The sequence below is a fragment of the Rattus norvegicus genome, chromosome 10 (genome assembly GCF_036323735.1).
Source record: "Rattus norvegicus strain BN/NHsdMcwi chromosome 10, GRCr8, whole genome shotgun sequence".
Classification (NCBI taxonomy): domain Eukaryota; kingdom Metazoa; phylum Chordata; class Mammalia; order Rodentia; family Muridae; genus Rattus; species Rattus norvegicus.
The window spans coordinates 39,980,596-39,989,909 of NC_086028.1; the positions used below are offsets into that span (position 1 = coordinate 39,980,596).

At 49.0% G+C, this 9,314-nt stretch overlaps 1 long non-coding RNA gene across 2 annotated transcripts; it reads right to left on the reverse strand.

Moving 5' to 3' along the window:
• Positions 1 to 754: 754 nt before the first annotated feature.
• LOC120095103 (uncharacterized) lies at positions 755 to 9,066 on the reverse strand. 2 transcript variants are annotated; one of them, XR_005490212.1, is made up of 2 exons: positions 8,835 to 9,066; positions 755 to 1,492 (listed from the first exon to the last, which is right to left on the reverse strand). It is a non-coding gene; the product is annotated as an uncharacterized LOC120095103 (long non-coding RNA). The 2 variants fall into 2 exon arrangements; XR_005490211.1 differs by lacking the exon at positions 8,835 to 9,066 and adding an exon at positions 4,362 to 4,685.
• Between the last annotated feature and the right edge of the window lie 248 nt (positions 9,067 to 9,314).

The window sequence follows — 9,314 nt, forward strand, 5'->3', positions numbered from 1 at the left end:
AGCCTGCTTTTTCTTTTTTCTTTTTGTGTGATTTATCTTCCCTCATTAGATGTTCAGTGTCTTTTATTTCAGGGACCCTTCGGTCTCTTTCCTTTATGACAGTGACTGTTAAATCACTTGAGTCTGTGTGGTATATAAAATGAACATGTCACTTCCTGTGAGTAAGATACACCATGGGGTTTGCAGCATACTCGGGGGTGAGGTCTTGACTAAAGGTTGCCAGCAGCCCAGTTTTCCAGCGCCCGCTTGTTAGTGTTACCATATAGTAACTGAGCCTCCCCCTGGCAAGGTTTGCAACAGTAAACATAATTTAGTGTCTTCTTTGCTATTGTTTCCACCTGAATCTTGGGTCAGTGACATCACTCCATTCCACATAAGCGAGATGAATTCTTCTCTATAAGAACAGTGTGCAATCAACCACTGAGACATCACTCCAGACCCCCAAGGGACATTTGGGGGGTTATTTATTAGTTGATTGATTTATCTGCTTATTTATTTATATTTGTTTGTTAGTTGGCTGGTTTGAGACAGGGTTACTCTATGTCACCCTGGCTGTCCTGGAACTCACTGTGTAGAGCAGGCTTCCTAGGACTCAGAGATCCACCTGCCTCTGCCTCGAGAGTGCTGAAATTAAAAATGTGTACCACCATGCCTGACAAATTTTTTTCAAAATGTACATAACAGATCATCCAGCTCCATTTCCTCCAGTAGGTGTTGGGCTTCAGAAGGCCCACAAACCACACAAATACTGATCTCAGTCTGACAGGGATGGTTTATTGAATGCATACCCTAAGACTGATCAATCGAGGCCGTAGCTCAGAATTCGGGGGCTGAGGCTACAACCCCTGAACATTTCTCAGGGCCGGCTTATAAAGGGAAAAACCACAACAAGCTCATAGGCAGGTGCAGGAAGTGCTGCCCAATGGTCAGCTCTGACTCAAGCTACTTTGGCCAGCTTTTGGACAGAACAGTTCTAACTGACCTTTATTCTGATTGGTCCTACATGGAGCTTACAGCTGTTGGATTTCTTAAGATTAACAAACTTCAGAACATACAGACTATAACAGGGATGTGGTCAGCATGACCCTGCACTGAGTCAAGTTATTTTTGTGTGTCCATGACTGGCATGTTACAGCAACAATGCGAAATAGCTGGCAGGCCTGGAACAAAATGGTTACAACAATTTTGGGGGTCTAGCGGGCTGGTCTCGATTGTAGGAGTTTACTTTTATCAACTACAAGAAACACTCGGGCAGACAGTTCAAGGAATCGTCAGTGGCTCTGTTGTAATGTCAAGACTTGGCCACTGTAATTCCTTCTGCTTCTGCCTCATGGTCACAATGTGGCTACTGCAGCTCCAGACATTTCTTCTCACTTTCCAGGCAGGAAACAGGAGGCAGGATGATGCTGGTTGTGTGTACATTCCTGCTTGATTCCCCCTGGGTGTCATAGTGTGGGACCAAGTAACATGGCCCTCACAAGACACAAGATACCTAAGGAAGAAGCAAAGATGTGTTGATTGGCGTGGCTGTTATCATGTGCCTTTCAGGATTTACCTGTCTTTTCCTGGCCCCAACCTCCATCTACAGTTCTGTTAATTGGGCCAGGAGCTAAAGCTCCTTTCTCATCCAGAGTTGCAGTTTGGGTCTGGACATCCCCCAGAAGTGCTAAAGGGTTGGTCACAAGTTGAACTTTACGGTGGGCTTGGGAGGGGGTGTGCTTTAGAGGAAGGGTGTAATAAAGGAAGTTAGGTCACTGGGTCTGTGCCCTTGCAAGGGATATGAGGCTCACTTCTCCCTCTGTCTCTGCTTTATGCCCCAACCTGTTCCCACCGTGCTGTCTCACCTCAGGCTCAGAGACAGTCGGTTAACAAGCCCGAAGCCTCTGAGACTATAAACCAAAACGAAGATGAATTTCCTAAAGATTGTTCAGTTGGTTTTGGTTTTTGTTTGTTTGGTAGGTTGGTTGGCTGGTTTTTGGTTTTTCCAAGGTAAGGTTTCTCTGTGTAACAAATCTGTCTTAAACTTGCTTTGTAGACCAGGCTGGCCTTGAACTCACAGAGATTCACCTGCCTCTGCCTCCCGAGTGCTGGGGTTAAAGGGGATGAGTCCACCATCATGCCCAGGTCGTTGTTTTGTTTTTCAATCAGAGTCTTGCCATGTAACCCTGACTAGCCTGGAACTTACTCTGTTCTTGAAGTCATAGCAATCCACCTGCCTCTGTCTCATGAGTACTGGGATTAAAGGAATGTACTCTCTCTCTCTCTCTCTCTCTCTCTCTCTCTCTCTCTCTCTCTCTTCTTAATTAAGAATGATGTGATTCCAAACCAGAGTAGCTCATAAATAAATGAAAACACTGATTAAAAACAGCTAGACAAACTGGAGCTTCCAGGGACTAAGCCACTACACAAAGACTATACATGGACTGACCCTGGACTCTGACCTCATAGGTAGCAATGAATATCCTAGTAAGATCACCAGTGGAAGGGGAAGCCCTTGGTCCTGCCAAGACTGAACACCTAGTGAACGTGATTGTTGGGGGGAGGGTGGTAATGGGAGGAGGATGGGGAGGGGAACACCCATATAGAAGGGAAGGGGAAGGGGTTAGGGGGATGTTGGCCCGGAAACTGGGAAGGGGAATAACAATCAAAATGTAAATAAGAAATACTCAAGTTAATAAAGATAAAAAAAAGAAATATATATTTATTTTTATTTCTATGGGGAAAAAACTGTATTCTTATTAGTGCCTACTGTTCTGTTTTATATGTAAATTTAACAAAGAAAACTCCTTTGTAATTTTAATATCAAAAAAAAAAAAAGACAGCTAGACAAAAAAAGAAAAAAAAAATGAAAGGAATTTGAGACCAAAGCTGTTTGGTCTCAAATTGCTGATGGTCTCTGGAAGCTCTGGGTTCCCCTTCCCCACAAGCTTGTGTCTGTAGAAATGACAACAGGTAGTTTCCCCCACTCAAGGAACAGATTCCAGGACAGACACAGATTGGCTGTGATTGGACCCCAGGCCATTTCCAGCCAATCCCAGCGACTCCATGAAGTTCAGTGCTGGCTCCAGATCTCATGGAGACATGGGACAACTCTGGGACAGAGATGAAGTCAACTATCCCCCAAGCCATTGATTTCCCTTGAAGACTAGTATAGACAGGCCCCTCAGGGAACCTGGCTAAGCCGGAAGAACAGGGGTTAGAGGAAGAGCCATGTAAAAGGCTTTGACTCTGTGTGTGTGTGTGTGTGTGTGTGTGTGTGTGTGTGTGTGTGTGTGTGTGCATGAGGAGGCTAGAGGACAATGCTGAATGCCTTTCTCTATTTCTTTCCATCTTTAGTGAGTTAGTTAGTTAGTTAGTCAGTCAGGTAGGTAGGTAGTTACTTAGCTGAGAAAGGGTCTTGAGCTGATCCTGGATTCAGCTAAACTGACTGGTCAGCAAGCTCCAGGGACTCCCTGGTCTGTCTCCTCAGTGTTGGGATTACAGATGCATGCCACCAGGCCTTCCCTCTCATGTGGGCTCTGAACAGGTGCTTGCACTTGTGCAGCCAGCACCTGGCTTGCTGAGCTGTGCCCCCAGCACCAAGCTCTGCATTTCTAAGAACTTTGTTGCTCACAGACATCTCTGAGGTAGGGAAGGCGAAGATTCTGGTCCTGCACTGCAGTGGACAATCTGTTACAAAGAAGTGGAGGGTGACCCCATTGCAGTGCTGCTCACAGGCACCTGGACTCTGACATCCTGCTGTTCATTTCCTCTACGGTGTGCCCAAGCACACAGACAATTGGTCCACCAGGAGACAGTCCAGGAGGCAGAGAATGATCTAGGTTACAAGGCTGGTGAAGCATCTTGGCTCCTGAGGTTCTTTATAAAGGAAGCACCTTTGCCTCAGCTTTGAGAGCTTTGTATCACACAAGGAGGGAGCCCCCAGAAACAGCTACAGCATTGAGAAGTCGCTACTGGGCAACTGAAGGATGACAGCTGAGGAAGGGTCAGGTGGACAATAGCAACTGTGGCTTCTCCATCACTTTCTCTGTGCTCTGCCTGCAACGCACCAGAGGAAAAGGATATTTATGTTGCAAACTGTAGCTCAGCTTCAGAAACCTTAAGCAACAGCAGCTGCTGAGGAGAGGAACTGGGCTTGGAGCTGCATCTGCTCCAAAGAAGGAGCCCTGAACTGAAGAGATCTCTCTCAGGCCGGGCTCTCTGCTGACCACTATCTGAGGCTCCAAGGGACTACTCATCTGGAGTGCCTGGACTTACCAGAGGAAACCCAGGATAAATACCAGGATAGCAGTTCCACCCAGCCAGCCCCCTTTTCTTGCTTCGCTGGCACCTGGCACCACGCCCCCTTGCTCAAGTATTACCTGTTCGTGACAACTTCAGCCCAAGAACTGTCCTCAAACTCTGCAGCTCAGCCCAGGAGAAAAGAATGTCTCCGGAAACCCCAATTGTGAAACCTGCATTCGAGTCTGTGCCTGACTTGCTGGGAGAACCTGGGAAACTTTTCCATTTCCGAGCCTCAGTTTCTCCCATCTTCCAAATAAGTGCGTGTCTTGGACTCTGCTCTCCAGACTGGTCTCTAGCTCCTGCAAGTCTCTGGTCTCAGGGTCCAGGCTTTCTCCGCTTCCTTTGCTTTGCTTCAGATTCCTGCCTGGGGCAGAGCGAGGGCAAGTTACCACAGTACTGAATCTAGGTGCCAGAGAGGCATGGCTCCCAGCCCAGTATTAGACTTGCCTAAGCCCAGCAGGCAAAGCAGATCCCTGAGAACAAAGGGAGGAGAGGACTCCAGAAGGAGAGGACCTGGTGACTAGTCTTTCCACACTCAGTGACTTTAACCCCTTCCGCACTAAGCCCAAACAGCAGGGGACTGGGCAGAAGATGTCTGAACCATTATAACCATGTGTAGCCATTATAACCCTCCTGAACTGCCCTGGCTCACACAGTGGGCTTCTCACACAGGAGCCCTAGGGAGCAGCCTCAGCTTCAGACTCCATTCATCTTTCAGAGACCACTACCCCCACCCCTTCTCAAAATGTCATAGGCAGGATCCCCCACCACAGCATTTGCCTATTAGAAGCTCAGGCCAAAAAGGGAAGGGACACATCTTTTAGCTCCATTGAAGAATCCTGGACTAGTGTGATTCCAGGCACACAGGGGAACAGGCTTGCAGGATGGCGGGAGACAAGGCCCCTTGCTTAGCGCTCCTTCCTCTAGTCTGTATTGCCTCTGGGGGGGGGGGTGTTGTAAACACCTTTCCATCCCCAAATTAGAAGCAGGCTGTTGAGGCTTGCCCACAAATTCCTCACTTGAACCTGAAGTGACTCATTTTCTCAGAAGTATGGGATCAAACCCACCGAGGCTACTAAAACTTTACTATGAGGCCCAGTGCCCTGGGGCTGGCTTTCTTATTAGGCATGGAACAGGGAGCAGCTAGTGTCAGGGGCCAGGCTGGGCCAAAGAGTACAGGAGTCAAGTCCCTTCCTTGAGAAGTTTCTGCTGTGACACTTCTCCTCTGGGGAGTTCTGGGGACCCAAGGAGGCAGGGATATCTCTTTCCTGAACCAATCTGAATCACAAACCAAATGGAAGAGAGTTCCCAACCAAAGGAAGCCTGGATTACTGAATTAAATCTCTATGAATTAAATCTCTTTTCCTGACATTTCCCAAAGCACACCTCTGTGTGTGCATGTAAGTGTGTGTGTGTGTGTGTGTGTGTGTGTGTGTGCATGCATTGGTTGTGAGTGCATGTGTGTGTACATGCATGTACATGAGTATGCATGCGTGTATGTGTGTGAGTTTATGTACATGTGTGTGCGTGTGCCTGTGCATTTGTGTGTGCATTTGTGTGTGTGTGTGTGTGTGTATGCCAGAGGTCCATACCAGGTGTCCTCCTCTACTGCTTTGAATGCTATTTTTGAGAAGGAATCTGCCACTAAATCTAGCTCACTAATTTGCTTAAGCTGTCCAGATGGCAACCCTAGGGAGACTCCTGTCTCTACCTCCCTGGCTGTAGGATTACAGGTACTTGCCACCATGCCCAGTTTTTTACATAGGCACTGGGAAATCTGAACTCAGCTCCTCATGTGTTCACGGCAGGCACTTTGCCCATGCCTGCTTAACACTGTTAGTAAATTTCAGACACTTGCTTTGCAAAAGCAGATGCACAGCATGGTCCTTGGGGGAGCTGGGCTCCTGCAGCAAGTAAGAGTGTAGAGGTTCGGTCATCGGAGGGCCCAGCAATCTGAGGACAGCAGGGGTGAGGCGGGAAGGCTGTCTCTCTCCTTGGTTAGTTACTTGTAGAACTCGTATATCCCTTTGGAGCACATGAACTCACAGATGCCTCTTGACATAGCCCTGGGCCTACCTTCGAGGTCCCTGAGGGAGACAGGAGCTCCACGGATCATTCTGGATATCTTATGAGGGCTACTCGTGTCTAACATTGTTCTTGGCCCAGAGGATGCAGGGAAGGACAAAGTCACCTGTTCCCTTCGTCGAGGAAACAGCAGGCGGGAAACAGAAAATGCTCTACACTGTTTCAGGAGTTGCAGAGAGGCCGGAGCTGAGCTCTGACAAATGAGCCTTTCTGCAGGGGTCATGTCAGGAAGCCAAGTCCACTTCACTTCTGTCAGACATGTGCTATGGCTTCTGTGCCCCATCTTCTCATGTGAGCTCATGGCGTCCACCAGTCTGGATTCTCTGGACTTTTCCTCCAAACTGCGTGTTCAGTCCCTCTGCCTGCAAGCAGCAGTTACCTCTCCCTGGGTGCTCACCATCCAGGCTGTCTGCTCTCCAGGGAGATGGCAAAAGGACGAAGTCAGGGGCTGCCAAAAGCTCCCCCTTTATTCCCATGGCTCTGCACGAGAACCGCACACTCTCCACAGAGCTCTGCCCCCAACACCTCCGTCATCTGTCCCTGCCTCCAGCGACATGCTCTCTCCACCAGCACCTCTTACACATATTCCAGCTCATACCTCCACACATATTCCCGGCCCTCTGTCCAACCCTGGCCTTTTGTTCCCTCAGCCTCTGAGTTGCAGCTCCCTGTCGAGCAGCTTGTTCTCAGCTTCCCTCACCCAGGTCTCAGCATCCACCTGACCTCCCCACTGCAAGCCCCATCCCTCATCACAGTCCCGTAAATGTCACTTTGTGACACTTCTCCATAGTGGAAACTTACATAGAGGGCATTTGTCCTGCCAATCTCGGAGCCGGTGCTGGCTTGGAACTCACTAAGGAACAGTGACGACCTTGAATCTCTTAGCCTTCCACCTCTATCACCTTAGTGTTGAAATTACAGGTATGAACCACCATGTCTGGTTTGTGTCTGTGTTGAGGATCGAACTCAGAGCCTGGTGCACACTAGTTCAGCACAGCCCCAAGCCCCCTTTCTCACTCTGCACAATACCTGGACCTCTGAACTCAGAGAGGTCTCCAGAAGCCTCTGCAGCCGTGTTATATGACTGTCTGCAACCTTCAGGTGATGTGTCCACTTTGAGAGGAGGGTGGGGTTTGGATTAATCTAGTCCTTTACTTGATAACTAGTGGAGAACTAAAGAGGCATTAGAACCTTCTGGAAGTAGTACAGTCTGTGCATGACAGAATCAGGCACATTGGGAGGCTCAGAGAAACAGCCTGTGTGGGAGGGTCTGAGGCAGCCTCTCTTTAAGAAGGCAGCAGGCAGTAGGCAAGAGAGAGTAGACCACAAATGGAAGCAGAAAGCCTGAGATGGGGCAGTCAGACGTAGGCTTTAGATCCCATCCCCCTGAACTAGAGATTCATTTTGTCCCCCCATTTCTGTGGGGCTCTCTTAGAGCAGGGATTTCGGGAGTCCCGCTGGGCCCGCATGCTCCCTGCAGGGGTTGGAGGGTTGGGGGAGAATCCTGAGGTTGAGCAAGTCCCGAGGGCACACTGCCAGGACACTGCCTGGTGTTTTCTGCAGCCGAAGTCTGTCCATGCTTTACCATCCCATATGAACTGCACCCAGAGCCCAAGAGCAGCACAATCCAGCTGCCCCTGCTTCTGACTGGAAGCCAAATTATTACACAGTTAGTTACCCATGCCACGGGCTTCGGGCTTCGGACCAATTAAGTGAGCAAAGGGGGTGGTTAACAAGGAGTAAACAATCCAAAGGCCTCTGGTAATTACTCTGGGGCTCTGTGCTAATACACCTAAGCCAGGAGGCGGGGTTGGGGCAAGAACAAACGTGGGGTCTCCTGGCCTTTGTTCCCTCCATGTGGCTGGTCCCACTGGAGTGCCATTTGCTCAGCCCACCCTGTTCTATACTCTTAGATCACTCTCTGCTGGCTTGTTCTCTCTCTCTCTCTCTCTCTCTCTCTCTCTCTCTCTCTCTCTCTCTCTCTCTCCTCTCTTCTCTCTCTTCTACTTACTCTTTTTTAAAGTGTATGTATGCCAGGTTCTAAGTGCCAGGATTGTAGCAGAAAAAGTACATCTCTGCTCCTTCGTGGTACTGACATTTTAAAGAGTCAACAGGTAGATCCATAACTCCTCAGTGCTCCAGGCAGCCATGTGAGTGCTCAGGACACTAACCAGGGTCAGGGGAGTAGAGAAGGCATTTCAGACAAGGTGATGGTTGAGCAGAGATTCTCTGAAGGCTGCAGAACCAGTGTGAATACCTAGGAGACTGCTTGCTAAGCAGCGGACATCAGGAGTAAAGTTCTAAAGTCCCTGAGGCAGGGAGGAGCACTGTGGCCCAGGAGGAGAGCAAGCTTTAGGACCATGGGGAGTGGGGAGTGGGGGTGTTACACGGCCACAGCAGGGAGCAGAGGACAGCAAAGGCTTCAGGAGAGACAAACAGCTCTCTGTTTTTTCTATGTATTTTACCTTATTTGATCCTTGGAGCAGGTGCTGAAAGGGCAAGAGGTTAGATTTCTTTTTCCACTTGTCAGCTGAGGATCTAAAGTTCTAGGATGTCCCACAGTTTAGCCAGGATCACAGGAATGCCCTGATTCGGGGGCAGAAGTCTGTAGCCTGCAGTCTCCTTTCACATCCATTGAGAGGCCTGTTCCCTCTCATACTGTGCCTCTGCCAGCTTCTAGAACAAGATCCACTCTCAGGCAAGTTTCTGGATGGGTGACATAGTTCAAAGCCAAGCCAAGTGCAGTCAAGCTGCCAAGTGAGAGATGGAATGCTCTTGGTGAGCCCTTAAATTGAATTAATACAGCCCCTGAGGGCTCTCATCATTTAACTGACACGGCGTGGAACCTTTATCAGAACATTAAAAAGAGGCAGACACGGGATAGCCACCTGTAACTCCAATGCATGAGAGGCTGAGTCAGGGGTCTGGTGAGTTCCAGGTCAGTG